Genomic DNA, 17,811 nt, shown 5'->3' with positions numbered 1-17,811 from the left:
AGATTTTTACATTGGGACATTAGGAATGTTCTGTGAGTACTATTTAAGTGTGAATAAGATTTCACTACGGTTGTTAAAAGCAATGTGCTTTGGAACTGTACCATAGAACTGTTTCTTTGAATTTTCATGGCATCAACCATTAAAGAATGTTGTGATTACCCTTAAAGTCTTTTCTAACTCACAATCTAATTGTTTTCTATTAGGGGCACCTGGGTGGCTCAGTGAGTTTAAAGCCTCTGCCTTCAGCTCAGGTCATGATCCCAGGGTCCTGGGATCGAGCCCCACATCAGGCTCTCTGCTCAGCAGGGAGACTGCTTCCCTTCCTCTCTCTCTGCCTGCCTCTCTGTCTACTTGTGATCTCTGTCAAATAAATAAATAAAAATCTTAAAAAATAAAAAATAAATGTCTTCTACTATAAAACAAAAATTAAAAATTTCTAAAAAGAAAATCCCTTAAGGAATAAAACAATAATTTATTTTGAGAGTAATATAAAATTATATTTATAAAATATGCTTAATAAAATACTAAAAATTATTTGATATTTTGTCCATATCACCTGGTTCCTTCTTCTTTCATACAAAATGGGCTTTTAATTTATGAGACATAGTGTGAGGTACTCATTACAGTAATTTTTTAAAATATTTTATTTATTTATTTGATAGAGAGATAAAGAGCACAAATAGGCAGAGTGGTAGGTAGAGGGAGAAGGAGAAGTGGACTCCTGGCTGAGAAAGGAGCCAGATGCAGGGCTTGATCCCAGGATGCTGGGATCATGACCTGAGCAGAAGGCATCCACATAACTGACTGAGCCACCCAGGTGTCCCACATGTAAAAGTTTTTAAATGTATTTTTTTAAAGATTTTATTTATTTATTTGACACACACAGAGAGAAATCACAAGTAGGCAGAGAGAGAGGGGGAAGCAGGCTCCCTGCTGAGCAGAGAGCCTGATGCGGGACTCAATCCCAGGACCCTGAGACCACGACCAGAACCAAAGGCAGAGGCCCAACCTACTGAACCACCCAGGAGCCCTTAAAGGTATTTTTAAGTAAGATTTGTTCTCAGAGAGAAAAAAAAAAAGAAGAAGATTTGTTCTCCAAATATATTATAATCACAAAGGAGAAAAATGTAGTTTATTGAGAACTGAAATGTTTAGATGACACTTGAAATCAGTTATTTATGAAGAAGAGATAATTCCATAATTCAAAACACTCCCATTATTTTTACATTAACAATATATTTTTCAACATAAGAGAATAAAAGCATACTAAATATAAGATTTTTTTTCCTAAAATGATTTAAAGTCTGAAAAAATTGATTTTTTTGCCAAAAGATTTTGAAAAATGTATTATTATTAAGAAATTTTTTTATCTTCAATAAAATCTAATGTTTATTATTCAATTATTTGTGGTTCACATTAGAAGATAATCTAATGCATATTTAAACTACGGGAGGAAATAGTCATCCCTCCAAAATCATCATATATATTCATTTCATGAAAAATATATTAAAAACTGAATCCTAAATAATTACAATACTTCAGACATTCTTTAGTCCTTGATATTTCCCTCTGATGAATGCTCTCATAGCACAACTTTCTACATTCTTCATGGTGTTTAACATAAATAATGAAAAAATAACTGTGTAATTAGTTGCTCAACATTTATTTCCCCTATGAGAACGGAAACTCCTTAAGGGCAGCTTAGAGCACAGCATCTTAAGGAAGCATTCAATTAACACTGGTTGATTGGATAAATGAATAGTATGAAAAAGAACATGAATCTCTACTTTGATAACTTCTTAATAAATACTAGTGTCTAGCTCTGCAAATGGAAGATACTTTCTCTATCTAATAATACAATGTTCAGAGGAGCTAAAAATCATTCCAAATTAGGTCATATTCAAGGATAGAAAATGACATAAAAGTACTAACTTGATAGAATTATGATTAGGTCAGAAAGGAAGACAGGGAAGAAGAAGAGTAAACTGGTCATTTGGGAATGCATTTGAGGCAGCCCTAGAGGACGTTAGGGAAGTCTATGGATTGGAGTTCCAACACTTAGGATTCAATTAACTAAGTCTCTAACCATACAGAATGCCTCATATTTCTCGAGGGTTTTGTAATCTTGAATTTATGGACCTAGGCAAGGTAAGTCACCATTGTTACCTACCTTTAACATTTTAAGGATTAATGTCTCATTTCCCCAGGTAGATTTTGAGATCCAAAAGTGAAAGAAACTTATTTTTGTTTTAATCTCATCTAATACCCACTAATGGGTCTTACACAATAAATTTATCTGATTTCAAAAGCCCATTTCAGGTATTAATGAGTATCCTAAAAAAGTGATTTATGATATAAACATATATGTCTTATAAATAAGAGAAGAGGAGAAAAGAGGGAAATCTTATAAATAAGATTTCACCTTCCTTTGGTACAATCTTGGTGTTTGGGGAGTTAGTATTTCCCTATGGGTTTCTCCCACTGGCTAATTGGTTATTAAAAAAAAAAAAAAAAAACAAGGAAAATTAAAAAAAAAATAGTACATTTATTACTCTTTACCACTAAGGTCATTCTTGCAGTCATTCTTACTGAGAAGGCCAAATTTTGTACACATTCATTTTTCTTTTCTTTCTATCAAGTACTCAGGGTCATATACACAGAAAACTATTAATATTCAGAAGTGATGATCTCTTTTTCTGGGAGGAGAACAAATAAAACTATGGTACAGTGATGACTATAAAATATTGAGAGCCTCATTTTTAAGTGAGGCTTACACATAATATATACTGACATAGTAAAATATTTTAAAAGTTTTAACTTAAAAAATGTAATATAAAATGCCTGGGGTGCCTGGGTGGCACAATTAGTTGAGCGTCAGACTCTTGGTTTTGGCTCAGGTCATGATCCCAGTGTCCTGGTTCTGTGCTCAGCACAGAGTCTGGAGTTTCTTTCTCCCTCATCCTCTGTCCCCCCCACAACCATGCATGTGCTCTCTCTCCCTCTCTCTCTCAAACAAAATAAATCTTAAAATAAAATAAAAATGTGATATAAAACTCTATAAACTCTATAAACTACAGAATAGCAATTTTGTAAGTCAAAAATATTTGTATACATATTATCACAGAGAAAAATGAGCAAAAAGAAATATGCCAAATATTAGCATAGGTTATAGTCCTTGGTTATGAGATTATTGGTGATTTATATGCCTTTCCTTGTATTTTTCTGAATTTACAGAATTTTTATAATGAACATAAATTACTTTTATAAATAGTGTTCACTGATCCACTAGGTGAATAATTACTAGCAGAGAACTAGTATCAGAACATACTCTCTTCTATTGTTGAAGAAGACACTGAGTTGGGCCAGCTAATCTGTCGAATATGATTATTCCAGGGAAGAAAGTAAGGTGACAAGGTAGTCAGATAAGAAGAAGTCACTGATGGCCTCTCTCATTTTTGTGCAACCAATTATTTTTTGTACATTAAGGAAAATAAAACAGAAATATCTAAAAATCTTGCAGTTCATATTTTACATTTTTATATAAACAAATAAACTCTAGGGTGTCCAGGGGGCTCAGTCAGTTAAGTATTCGACTCTTGACTTTGGATCAGGTCATGATCTTGGGGTTGTGAGACAGATCCTGCATTGGGCTGGGTATGGAGCCTGCTTAAGATTCTCCCTCTCCCTTTGCCCCTCCCACCATCACTTTCTCTCTACCTTTCTCTCCCTCTCTCAAAACAATTTAAAAATAGATAAACACATAAACTCTGAGTGATTAAATGGCAGTTTTAAGGTAACCAGGCTTATTGTGGTGATTACTCATAATGTACAAAAATGTTGAATCCCTATGTTATACATCTGAAACTCATATAATCTTGTATGTCAACTATGCTTCAAAAATTTTGTAAGGTGTTTTTTAAGAATTATTTTCACTTCTTCATAAGTAATAAAATCAATAGGTTATTTGTAAGAATCAGCAAAGAAAAAGAGAATTTTTGTAAAAATGTTGAAAAGGATGCTCTCCTGATTAACCAAGGCAATCAAAATATTGAGTCATTTTCAGTTTTATGAGTGTCAATTTTGGTGTTGGCAATCAAAGATATGCTCTGGGTGTATTTTTTTAATGTAAATTGGATCAATTAATCTGCTGCTGTAGCCCAAAACAAACAGAAATGAGTCCAGGGACAAATGCACATCAAAAATTGCATAGAGTTATGACTGCTGTCAAATTAGTGCAGGCAGTTACCCTGGATGAAAATACTGAAACCTCAGTTCTTCACATTTCCAGCTTTTATTTATAACCATTTATTTATAACCAAAAACTGTTCTTTCCAGTTCTGTTCACAAGGTAATCAATCTGCAGTACAAATGTTCTTAATCAGATCATTTATATCTGATCATTCTGATTATATATATATGTATATTACTTTCCAGTATGCCATAATGATTTTAATGAGTCTTTGATGCTTTGAGAGAGGCAGAGAGGGAGAAGAAGAAAGTTTAATTACTGCTAAGACTCCCGGTAACATTGTTTTGTAAAAGGAAAACCTCCTTCACAAATTTAACATCACAATCTATGTATTCGGTGATGGGCAATAAGGAGGGCATGTTATGCAATGAGCATTGGGTGTTATATGCAACTAATGAATCACTGAACATTATGTATCAAAAACTAATGATGTACTATAGGTTGGCTAATTGAATTTAAATAGAAAAAAACAATCTATTTATAAATTTATTGAAAATAATGACCAAAATATTGAATCTGTATACATGTAAGAAAGGAACAGGAATTGAATCATGTGTCTTTGCACAAAGGTAGTGTTCTGTGGGAGTGAAGATATTATTTTTTAAATATATTACAGGTCTTCAATTTTAAGTTTTCCTCTAAATAATGGATTTAAGGTAACAATTATTTCTTTTTTTTAAGATTTATTTATTTATTTTAGAGAGAGAGAGAGAGAGAGTGCAAGCAAGCTGAGGGAGGGGCAGAGGGAGAGAGAAAATCCTGAAGCAGACTTTGCGCTGAGCACAGAGCTGATACAGAGCACAATCCCTTGACTCTGAGATCATAACTTGAGCTAAAACCAAGAGCCAGCCACTCAGCCAACTGTACCACTTAGGTACTCCAGGATTACTATTATTGTTATCTTTGTTATATATGAGTTATGTTTTTGTTTTTGTTTTTGTTTTAAGATTTATTTATTATTTATTTTTAGGAAGAAAGAGAGAGAGAGAGAGGTGAACATGGGGGAAGGGCAGAGAGAGAGAGAGAGAATCATTAAGCAGACTTCTTGCTGAGCAAGGGAGCCTGATCCAGGGCTCAATCCCAAAACCTTGAGATTATGACCTGAAGGAAATCAAGAGTCCGCTGCTTAACGGAATGAGCCACCCAGGTACTCCCATAAGAGGGCTTTTTTATTTTTCTTAAGATTTTATTTATTTATTTGACAGAGATGGAGAGAGAGAGAGAGAGTACAAGTGTGGGGGCAGAGGGGCAGAAGGAGGGAGAGAAGCAGGTTTCCCGCTGAGCAGAGAGCCTGACATGGGAATTGATCCCAGGACCCTGGGATAATGACCTGAGCCAAAGGAAGATACTCAACCCACTGAACCACCCAGGTGTCCCATAGGTTTTTAAAATTCACTAGAATTGTCATTTGGCATTCCACATTTATCATTATAAGATAATAATTTTTTAAAAAACAGAGAAGTTGATGACAATCAAAGGGTAAATTCAACATAAGCTCATCTACTAGTTTGAGAAAAAACTCCAGTGGCAAACACGCAGACTTTTTTGCTGAAAATATATTTTGAATTAATTAATTAATCCAATATACAAATATTTGTTTAATACCTATTATGTAACATGTAACTTGGATAATTGTAAGTTTTTTCAGAACAGTTCTGACTCAATATTCACTGATGGGCAATAGTGGTTTAGGAACATGTTGTGGTACAGATTTAGCTCACATTTACCTTGATCCTTAAATTTTTACTTACTTTACTTGTTCTTACCTCAATTAACATTTAACTTAGCATTACTTGGAATAATTAATTGAATATTCAGTAAGAAACTATCAAATTTTAGTTTACAGTTTAATGCTAAGTTAAATGATAAAATGTTAAATAGACTCTGATATCTTAAGCAATTACTATATACTTATTATGTACTCTGTATCATGTTATAAGCCAGAAATGCAAAGATTGGTTAGGACATTAGCAACTATGCTCTAAAGAAATTCTTAATGAAGCAGGAGTGGGGACTGGTTTAAAAGATTACAGGTAGTGGAATAATCACAGTAAGTGAAGGACATCCTTTGTTAAAATAATTATTTCATAAAGAATAACCCTACTAAAAAAGAAAAAAAAAAAGAATGGCAAACCAGAAAACAGACTCTTTTTTTTTTTTTTAATTTTATTTGTTCTTTATGAGAGAGAGAGAGAGCACAAGCAGGAGAAGGAGCAGAGGAAGAGGGACAAGCAAACTGAGCTGAGTGCAGAGCCTGACTTAGAGCTTGATCTCAAGGACCCTGAGAAACCAAGTCTGCCGCTTAACCAACTGAGCCACCCAGATACCCCAGAAAGCAGACTTTTAACAGTAGAGAACAAACTGAAGTTTCCTGGAGAGGAGGTGGGAGGGGGAATGCTTAAACAGGTGATGGTATTAAGGAGGGCACTTGTGATGAGCACTGGGTGTCATATGGAAGTGATGAATCCCTAAACTCTATACCTGAAATTACTATTACACTGTATGTTAGGTATTTGGAATTTAGATAAAAACTTGAAAAAGAAAAGACACTGGAAATGGATAATAATCCATTTAATAAAAATAAAAAAGCATAACCTTACTAAAAAAGTATATATTTTACCAACTCATAATAATGAGGGGTAAGGTGAATGTGATGTGCTGGCAGACAAGGCAGCATGTTAAATGAACTTTTAAGTGATTTTTCCTTCTTTTATGGAAAAGAGGGGGAGTGGTTTTCTTGGGAAAGGCATCAAGAAATGAAGCTGAAAGGGAGAAAGAATATACATCGTGAACTGTTTTATAATCTTAATCAATGTAGGAAATTGTATTTTCTTTCTGTGGGTATAGAAGGAAAATTTCAAAGTTATTAAGAACACAATCTTTATCTGCCTCTTGACTCCACTACTTTCTTGATCTTTTTGGTAATGTCTGAAATGATTTCTGTGATTCAGTTCCCTCATCCGCTAAATGGGATGTAAAAATACTGACTTCATAGGAATATTGCAATGGTTAAAGAAAACAAGATATACATAATACTTAAAATAGTGGCAGGGACATAGTAACTAACATTATTTAGTGGGTTTAACCATGGAAGTGAGATGTCATTTAGCATTCTAGATAAAGGATATTTTTTTCTGTTGCCATGAGAATACGTTTCTGTATGTTTAAGATCAACAGATTTACATACATACACCAGGAATATAAAGAAAATATGTGAAAAGTCATATAAAGTGCCAAGAACTTAAGTACCTTGAAGTTTTTGATTGACCCAAAATAAAAAGCTTCTATATAAGCTAAAATATTACTGGTTTAATTGGGAGAAAAACCAAGAGACCAGGAGCAATGATATGAGTTCAAGATACAGCTAGAGAAAGTTTTGTAATACAAAACTACAAGGTTTCCAGAATTCAGGAATTTAGGTGGAAACGATTCTAAGTCAATACCACAAAGAGGTAAAAAGTCAATGAGATGATCACAAAATATATTTTGATTAAAAGAAAAGAGGAAACTATGATAAAACTAATGGCCTTATAGGATTAAGGAGTGAGATGTGTTTGCAAAATCAATTACACTTATTTGCATTTAATATATTCTGTTAATGGCAATCGAAATTAGAAATGACAAATATTAATAAATTAATTTGAGCAGGAGATGTTTCTACAATTAACATTTTATGAGATGAAGTACATAAACTAGTTAGAACAAGAAAATTAGTTTAAGTAAAAATATAATTAATCTTAAAATCATTATTTTTCTCAAATAATCAATTATTTAATTAGCCCAAGGGAGGAAACCATTTTTAGTGATTATAAAAATAAACTCACTAAGACCTAATGCATTATCTCTTAAGCATATTGCTCAAGGATGGAAAGCAGTAAAATAACTATTGTACTGATTTGAATCTTTTGTTATTTATAAGCTAGAGTTAAATGAATACATGTCTAGGCATTTACTATTTTATGACAACTTTTACACTTTGTGGTATTCAGACCAGCCCTTCAACTAATAAGCAGAAAGGAAAGACATTTTTGGACCACCTGTGTTTTCCCAGGAATGATAGCAAAATTATTGGTGGTATATATCATGAGTGTTCTCAAGTTTAGGAGGATAGAAAAATATATTCATTATGGTAACGTGGACCTTTGCGTTCCTCCGAGTGCTGTGTCCTAAGATTTTTGAGTGTCCTTCCTTAAACTTGGAAATACAATTACTACATGTAGTTTGTATAAGTTCAAAACCAAAAGCTGTTCACTGATTTATAGATGCTCCATTGTCCCTCTAGAATTTTCCATTAGTGAGATACAAATGTGTATGGCAATAAATTTAAGAAAATGTGAAGGAAATTACATATTCATATTACAATCAAATTATCATCCCAAAACTGTTAATGATAAAGATCTAACAGAATCAAATGTCAGAGCAACTAGAAATTATAAGATCTCTTTGTGGAAGCTTACTAACAATTGATATATTTAATGGCATTTCATGCACAAGGGACATTTTTCCTAGCAAAAAATACATTTATGCAAGCCATACAGTTACAACCAGGATCACATTTGTCAAAAACAAACAAACAAACAAACAAACAAACAAAAAATACAAATGGTCAATTTAAAAATGAATTCCCACTTTCCAGTGCTCTTGAGGATTAGAAGACAGATAAATCTGTTATATGTGAGAAAAAAAAATATTAACTCAGAGAAGATGTATCTATTCACATGACTACCAAACCAGCACACGTTCCCAACACCAAAAAATGAGGTAGCTTTATGTAAGCTTATGATAACTCATGTCAGAAAAAAGCAAAATACTAATAAGAATCTCAACTAATGTTTTAATTTTTACTTACTGAGAGAGAAAAATGTATCCTCTAAACTCCTTGCCTTAGTTTTCCTTCTGTCATCCATGGTTGCTAGGGAAAATTGTCTTCTTCCATTCTGTCTGCCTATTTTCTCTTCAATATTCAATGCCTTTTGTTATTAACAGAAAGCAAAATGGGTTTTTTTTTTCTTACTTTTTCCATTAATATAGGCTACCTGTTTATATCAGGTAATTTGTTAGAATCTGTTAGCATAATATCAATATAAGAGGGCACTTGGGTGGCTTAGTGTGTTAAACCTCTGCCTTAGGCTCAGGTCATGATCTCAGGGCCCTGAGATCGAGTCCCACACTGGGCTCTCTGCTCAGCAGGGGCTTAGGTAAAAGAAGGTTAAGAGGGCACCTGGGTTGCTCAATGGGTTAAGCCTCTGACTTAGGCTCAGGTCATGATCTCAGGGAACTAGGATCAAGTCCCGCATTGGGCTCTCTGCTCAGCAGGGGGCCTGCTTCCCTCTCTCTCTCTCTCTCTTTCTCTGCCTTCCTCTCTGCCTACTTGTGATCTCTCTGTGTCAAATAAATAAATAAAATCTTTAAAAAAATATAAGACATTAAAGTGTCAGAAAAAAAGCAATGGAATAATGGGCATTAAGGACGGTATGTGAGGTTATGAGCACTGGGTATTTTATTGAACTGATGAATCACTGAACACTACATATGAAACTAAAAAAAAAAAAAAGGAAGAAAGAGAGAAAAAGATTCTAAATTTATATTACTGCCTAGCTTTGTGTGTCTTTAATTTAGAAAAATTGCCCTGATTCAATTCATTTATGGACCAACTATGGCCTCCAACAGAGCATAATTTGAGCACCATGACTATAAATATTCAAAATATACACACACATATAATAAATGTGATATCCATTTGCCATATTTTCTTATTTTGCAAGCACCATATGTGCCCTCTATACCAATTTCATTCTTTAAATTATGTACTTAATACTGGTGTTACCGCTAGTTAAATTAGGAAATACTTTTGGTTCCTAGATCCCACTGTAAGTTGTAATGTCTAATTACTACAGATAAATAAAAGTGGTTCTGTTGATCCTGGTTTATTTAATTCAATAGCTAAGATCTAAAAAATCAAAGAAAAAAAGGAAATAAAAGTCCAGCTCTCCAAAGGAATAAAGCAAGGCTGTGATTATAGGAAGTGGTATGATTTAAAGTAAAAACCAAAATAAAAGACCAGAAACCTAACAACCATTCTCTACTCCTCCAACATCTAACCAGCCACAAACTTTACACAACCATAATAACCTCCTTCAGAGTTTCTCATGTACACTATCGCAATCCCTTGCTTTAGGCCTATTCTCTTCCTGCAGTTCATTTTCCATTTTCCAAAATAGAAGGGCCCTTCAAAAATTCAAAAGTAAACATGTTACTCTACAAATTGAAATCTTTGAGCATGTCTCCAAGAAAGTGTCTGTCGCCTCCTTAATCTAATCTTTCAGCACTTAAAATACCATTTGACAATTGTAGCTACATTGGGTTCGTCTCATCAGCAGTAGAAGATGACCTTTATTGAGAGTTTACTATGGACCAGGCATTTTGATAAACACTTTCACATGGATGGTCTCATTTAATTCTGAAGAAATATTTCAGATTAGGTGTTATCATTATCCCATATTACAGATAAGGAAACTGGGTTTTTAAGGAACTTGAGGAATTGCCTTGTGTCACATGGCTATCAAATGGCATTGTCAAGACAGGGGCTGAAGTCTGATTCTAGAATAAATGCTTTTATATACACCTACATTTCAAGAGGTCCCTTCAAAGTACCAAACTAATTCCATATGTACATTTTTTAATTCTTACCTGCCAGTAAGACTTCTGTTCATCCTTTGGTGAAGTCTTCCTTGACTCTGCTGTCAGTAAATCCTAATAGATTTGATCACTACCTTCTTTGTGTAATCCCCTAAATTATACAAGATGTCCTCATATTTCAGTGATTGTGAGAGTAATCTTGGAAGGGTGGTGAAAGTGCAAATGTGTGGCTGAATCTCAGAAACACTGACTTGAACTTCTGGGGTAGGGCCTTATATAGACTGTTTAATGAAACTTCAATGACTATAATGCACATTTATCTCAGAAGTACCAACTTACATAACCATACAAAAAAGGTTTACATTGTAATTTTGCACTTGTTTGCACGTTCTTACAATTAGTCTTCAGGATTTTAGGGCTAGATATTATGCAAATTTGTAGTACTTACACCTAGGAATTATATCTGGTAATTAGTAAGTACTCGACAAACATTTGATGCATACACAAGTGGTTTTTTTCTTATATTTAGAAAGAAATACCAAGATGGAAAATTATGGGAAGAAACTATAAGGAGGACTATAATACTGTGGTCAGAACTGCTTGCTCCAGTATCAAATTCTCTGAAATGTTTATCTACCTCTACTATTTACTGACTTTAAAAATATGTAGGTATGAGATTATTACCTATAAAATAGGATTAAAAATAGTACCTGCCTCAAGATAATTGGGAAAATTAAATAAAGATATATCTATAAAATATTTATACTGTATTTGGCATATATTGAACACTTGAAAAAAATGTTAACTTTTTGGGACACCTGGGTGGCTTAGTCAGTTAAGCAACCTGCCTTGGCTCAGGTCCTGATCTCATAGTCCTGGGATGGAGCCCCAAGTGGGACTCTCAACAGGGAGTCTGCTTCTCTCTCTCCCTCTGCTCCTCTACCCACTTGTGCATGCTCTCTCTCTCCGTCTCTCAAATAAATAAAACCTTAGAAAAATGTTAACTTTCTGATGACATAATGATAACAATATAATGATTACAATAATCCTGATGAAAGTATTGTTAAGCTGCTGTCAAAGAACCTAAGCAGTCATTCAAATGCTTATGGTGTATACAGCTCTTTTTCTTTTTATTGTGTTCTGTTAGTCACCATACAATACATCATTAGTTTTTGATCTCATACAAATGGCTGCTTATACTACAGATATCCCACACTTTGAGAGCCATCATGGATAGACAAGCAAATGTGAGCCTCAAAAATCAGTATTTACCAAATTACAAAATTTGCTTCAAATATTTTAAAAGGCAAAAACAAATGAAAAACTTTAGCCCAGTTATGTAGAAATCTTCTTTAAAAATACAGACTAACATAGAAGAAAACGAAGTGGTACAAAAACAATTTGTTTTCTAACTTTAAAAATGTCATTATTTTTTTTAAAGATTTTATTTATTTATTTGACAGACAGAGATCACAAGTAGGCAGAGAGGCAGGCAGAGAGAGAGGAGGAAGCAGGTTCCCTGCTGAGCAGAGAGCCCGATGCGGGGCTCGATCCCAGGACTCTGGGATCATGACCTGGGCCGAAGGCAGAGGCTTTAACCCACTGAGCCACCCAGGCGCCCCGAAAAAATGTCATTTTTTTTTTAAGGCCAGTCTTTCTTCTTTAATAAATAATGAACAAAACAACCTGTTAGAAACTGACATGGCTGGTGCAACTGGCTTGTTGGCTATCAAAACTCTGAGCTGCTTGTGATATCAGCCAAGTCATAATGTACAATTTTTCAAACTAGTATAATTACACAAATATACAGTTACCTTCTTTGGATAAATGTAGTTACTTTTTTTTTTTTTTTTCAATTTTCTAGCAAATACTCACTGAGGATGAAAATACAAAAACAACAACATAGTGTTGCACAATATCAGAAATAAATGATATAAAATACACTGCTCTCAAATAGCTTAACATTCATTGAAAAATACTTCAGGAATGCGAATTAAAATCAATTATCCAAACTACCACATTACCTTATAAGTCAGAGCATGCCATTTCTCTGCTCAAAACTTTCTAGTGAGTCCCATTTCAATTAGAGGGGGAAACTACATCCTTACAATAGCTTACAACACCACATCTCTCATTCTCTCACCTCATTTCTTCCTGCTCTCACCTCTTTGCTATTCTTCATACATATGTTTTGGGGTGTTTGTTCTGGCTATCCCCAATACATCTTCTCCTCACATATCAATAAAGCTTATTCTTGCACCATGTTCCAACCTGTGCTCAAATGTCACCTTCTCTTGAAGGTCTACCATGTCCATCAAAACATCCTCTCTGAAGCCCTAGCATTCCAATCCTTCAACACTTCAATCTATCTTTCTTTTTCAAGATAAAATTTATTTACTATTTATTTATCATTTATTTATTTATTTTTAGAGAGAGAAAGAGTGAGGTGGGGGAAGAGCAGAAGAAGAGAATCTTAAGCAGAATCCCCACCAAGTGTGGAGCCTATTCCAGGACATGATCCCACAACCTTGAGATCACGACCTCATGTCCTGGGATCATGACACCTAGACTCATTGCTCAACCAAATAAGCAACCCAGGTATCCCCATCTATCTTCTATGAATTTTCACTTTCTGAAGTGCTCTATAGCTTAATAATTTATTACATTTTTCTCTTTTTTTGTCCTCATCTGCTAGACTATAAGCTCCAAGAAGATGAGAGGATATTGTCTTTTTCATTCACAAATGCAAACTATGCCTGACCCACAAATGTTCAGTAAATATTTGCTGAATTAGTAAATACATAGGCATTGAGGGAATAAAAGAGAATGATATCAGAATCTAGAAAAAGAAGAAAAACACTTCTAGAATGAACTGATAAGATCAGTTAGGATTTAGGGTAATACATAAATTAAGAGCTGGACAGCAAGAAAAGGAAGAAATGTGGGGCATTCAGGTGGAGGAAATGAATGGGGAGAGGAGGAAAGAGGAAACACATGACATATCTAGCAAGCAAACAATTACTTAATTTGATTCAGTGGGGAAATATTACAAAATACATGTGATAAAAAATGACATATAACATTACTCTTGGAGTAGGAGGCTAAAGAATGTTGCCTTTAATAGGTAATAGGAAAACAATGACATGAAATGATCGAAATGGGCCTTAGAAATAATGAGATCAAGGCATGGGAAGGATAGAATGGGCTCAAGGAACATCAGAATTGTGTGATGTTAATCATAATCATAATAGTCAGGTGCCCCTAAGTTAAAATGTCATGATCTCCAGTTCGAGGAGGAAAAGAACATTGTAGATAAAAATCAACCTATTTGTCAGAATTTACCTTTCAAGCAAATAAAAATCAAGGCATATCTGCCTAGAAATTATTCCACTGGATAATCTAGAATTTGTTTTCTAAAAGCCTCATGTGTGAGTAGGAAAATCAGACAGAGAATATAGTCACTTGCTGGAAGGAATCTCAGCCAAATTTCCATTTCCCAAGACAGAGGAACACCTACCATGTTTCCTGAAACCTTTACTATTTAAAATCATCCTTTTGGAATATAGGAAGAGTCTACTTTCTTGGTTAAAAACAAAACAAACAAACATGAAATCTGTCCTTTTTATAGCAAACTTTAATGTCTTCTGCATCTGTTGCTGGTATTCGTAATGTGATTATGAGACCATTATTTCCCCATTGTGATTCCTTCCTTATGTTACCCTGTGGGCAGAACTCCTATTGTAGAGGCTTCCAGAAATGAAATACCAAAAATGTGCAGCAAAATAGATGTCTTCTCAATGGAGAAAAGTTAATATAACTACCTTGTTTATAACACACACACACACACACACACACACATTATTTTCCTAGTACCCAACTGCTTAAGCATTTTGCTTTTTCTAAATATCAAAAGTTAGATTTAAATTTTTTTCATGTAGTCTTTATAGTCGTTAAAAAAAAAAATAGTTTCCTCTTAAGGAGGCCACCGTGTTCTTACAACTCAACCACTACTAGAGGGGCTTCTGAAACCATAAAGTTCATTAAAATTTTTATGTCTAGTTAATATATCCTACCTCCAGAAGTTGTCAGATCATTGCATTACTACAAAATAAATGTTTCTTCACTAAGGGAAGACAGAAATTAAGGTAGCCTCTCCATAGACAAGATAGACTATTTGGAAAAAAAAAAAAAAAAAGCCACTGTGCTTGGGTGTATTCTCCAGCATTTCTGGAAGGGATGTATTCAAGTGTGTACCGAGTGATCACACAGACTTTGAGATTACCCTGCTGGACACCGTATCAAAACCACAGCTGCTCTAGGCAGCATTTGGATCCACCAAATGTATCATAACTGCTTTTCAATCTGTTAGTAACAGGCAGCCAAAGCTACTGCCATAGCTTGTTTCATAAATCTGTCCTCGAGACTAGAGCATAAGTTATTAGTCATTTTATTTCTATAAAGTTGGACTTAAATTTCCTTGTTTGACCTCCCCACCATTCTCTTACACTTAATTGGTATTGTGAAATGTCCTTATTGATCAGACAATGGATTAGAAAACATGGAGAATATTCCAAAAATCTTGTTTTTAAGATTTTTTTTTTTAATATTTATTTGTCAGAGAGATAGAACACAAGCAGGGAGAGTGCCAGGCAGAGGGAAAAGCAAGTTCCCTGCTGAACAAGGAGCCTGATGTCAGACTGATCCCAGGGTCCTGGGATCATGACCTGAGCTGAAGGCAGTGGCTTAACCGACTGAGCCACACAGGCTTTTAATTAATTAAAAGAACATCAGGCATTCTCTGGCACAGATTTCATGACCGTCCACTAATTGAGTCATTTTCTCTTTTCTCCCCTCTCTTTATCTGTCCCCCTGTCCTGCTTTTCCCATTCTCTATAATTTTTTCTGATTTATTTCTCTACACTTCATCTTTCTATTTATAATTTCTATTTAAATTTAGATTCACTGGCTTGTTTAAAAGCAGCACATGGAACTGAGGCATTTTTACATGACAACATTACCAAGAGTAACTACTGAGTGATGATTTATTTAATTTTACCATAAAGAAAGGTCTTTTTCTATATTGAGAATAGTTTAACTACTTCTATTGTTACAATTTGATAAATGTTAATGTGTTACTATAACTTCACGTACTTTTTGTAGTACTGGTATTTTTTTTATTATATTTATTTTAATCGAGGAAATTTTTAAGAATTTTGTTCCAGTTAAAAGAGAATATCCAGCAAATAGTTTGATGTGTTAGTTAAGGGCCCTCAACAAATGCTTACAAGTTTTGCTGGTCATCTTATCATTTTCTAATAGGACTCCACTTTTTGATTTTTGAAAAGTTAATATTGTCCTTACATTCCCTACATAAAGTTCCAAATATTTTTCTTTGTTTTTCTTATGGGTGGAGAATCAAGATATCTAATAATTATTAAGAAGTATCTGGGGATCTGTTTGAAGTCAAAGCATCATTTTGTGATTATCTACTTCAGATTATGTGAACTCAGAGCTAACAAACTAAATGCCATTCCCTGTGAGGAGACGTATTTTTTAAAGCAACTGCATATATAATATATACAACTATACATCATTTGTTCTATGCTCATTCATATTTGACCCAGACAACTAACTTAGAAAATCCTAGCATTCCTTGATTGCTCATTTTATAGAAATAACTCATAACATAGTCAGATAAATAATTACAAATAATAGGGCAAAAACACATTTCATGTAATAAAGTTTACACTTGATTAGAACAGAGATTTATCTCATTTACCTTCTAATCCTTCTACCGTTCTTGACATAGGTACTCAAATCTACTTTTTAAATTAGAGATCATGATTTAAGATGCTTAGATTATATTTCTAGCATGTGTTTTCTGTGAAAGATGCTAGTTTCCAAGACCTAAATATGTGAGTTTAAGTCATACTAGTCATTGTTTTCCTTTAAGATCAAACTCTCAATTATTTGTTCTAAGAAGCAAACTCCAATGTACTATTAATACTTATTATTTATTGACTGGGATATGACTCAATTTCCTTCATTTATTGAACATAATTTAGAGTTTCTAACCAAGGCTCAGCTGCTTAAGCAGCTGTCTTCTGCTCAGGTCATGATGTCAGGGTCCTGGGATCGTGTCCCAAGATGGGCTCCCTGCTCAGCAAGGAGTCTGCTTCTCCCTCTCCTTATGCCCCTCCTCTCTGTTTGTCCTCTCTCTCTCTCAAACAAACAAAATCTCAAAAAAACCTTTCTAATCAAAAGAATCATCTGAAAAATTATGAATAATTGTCAAACAATACCATTAAATTTTAATGATCCTATATATCCTATACTAATAAAGGACATTTTTGGCATCCAACAAAACATTTTATAAAAGCACAAGTTGTATATGAGAAACTTAAAAAAAAAACTTTTTTCAATTTCTTTGCTTAGTATGATAATTTAATAATCTATATTATGAATACCTATCAAAACATGTGCTTCTGTTAAACTGTTATCAATACTGAAGTCAATTTCCAATAATGACATCCTATACCTTTCAAGAATAGCCCTGACTACAGAAGTAGACTTAGTTCCTAGTGCTGCCTCAGAACTTACACCCTAGTCCTACTGAACCAGGTGTACTTCTCCTGAATGTGCCATATGTCATAGCTCTGTCTGAACATGAAATTTTCATGCTAAAAAAACGAATCCTTCTAGTCTAACTGCAAAATCCGTTTACTTGTTAAGACTCTGCCGAAGTGTCATATACTGTTTGAAGTACTTCCTGAACTTCCTTAATGGAGCTCATTACTTTCCACTTTTCTGTACTCTACTATAAATATCTCTATCCCTACATTTATAGCACCATGTTAATGTTTTACCTTCCTGTCTCTTCTACCAGACTGTGACCTTCCCAAAGAAAGATGGTGACAGTTATC

The 17,811-nt window shown here is 34.0% G+C and overlaps 1 protein-coding gene across 2 annotated transcripts in view; it reads right to left on the bottom strand.

Annotated features, from left to right (window-relative positions):
• CSMD3 (CUB and Sushi multiple domains 3) overlaps positions 1–17,811 on the bottom strand; it is a 1,221,727-nt gene that overhangs the window by 119,001 nt on the left and 1,084,915 nt on the right. The gene's annotated exons all lie outside the window — the stretch shown is intronic.

Source organism: Lontra canadensis, unplaced genomic scaffold, assembly GCF_010015895.1.
Source record: "Lontra canadensis isolate GAN:19392208 unplaced genomic scaffold, GSC_riverotter_1.0 scaffold15, whole genome shotgun sequence".
NCBI lineage: Eukaryota > Metazoa > Chordata > Mammalia > Carnivora > Mustelidae > Lontra > Lontra canadensis.
This window is presented reverse-complemented; position numbering and strand designations above follow the sequence as displayed.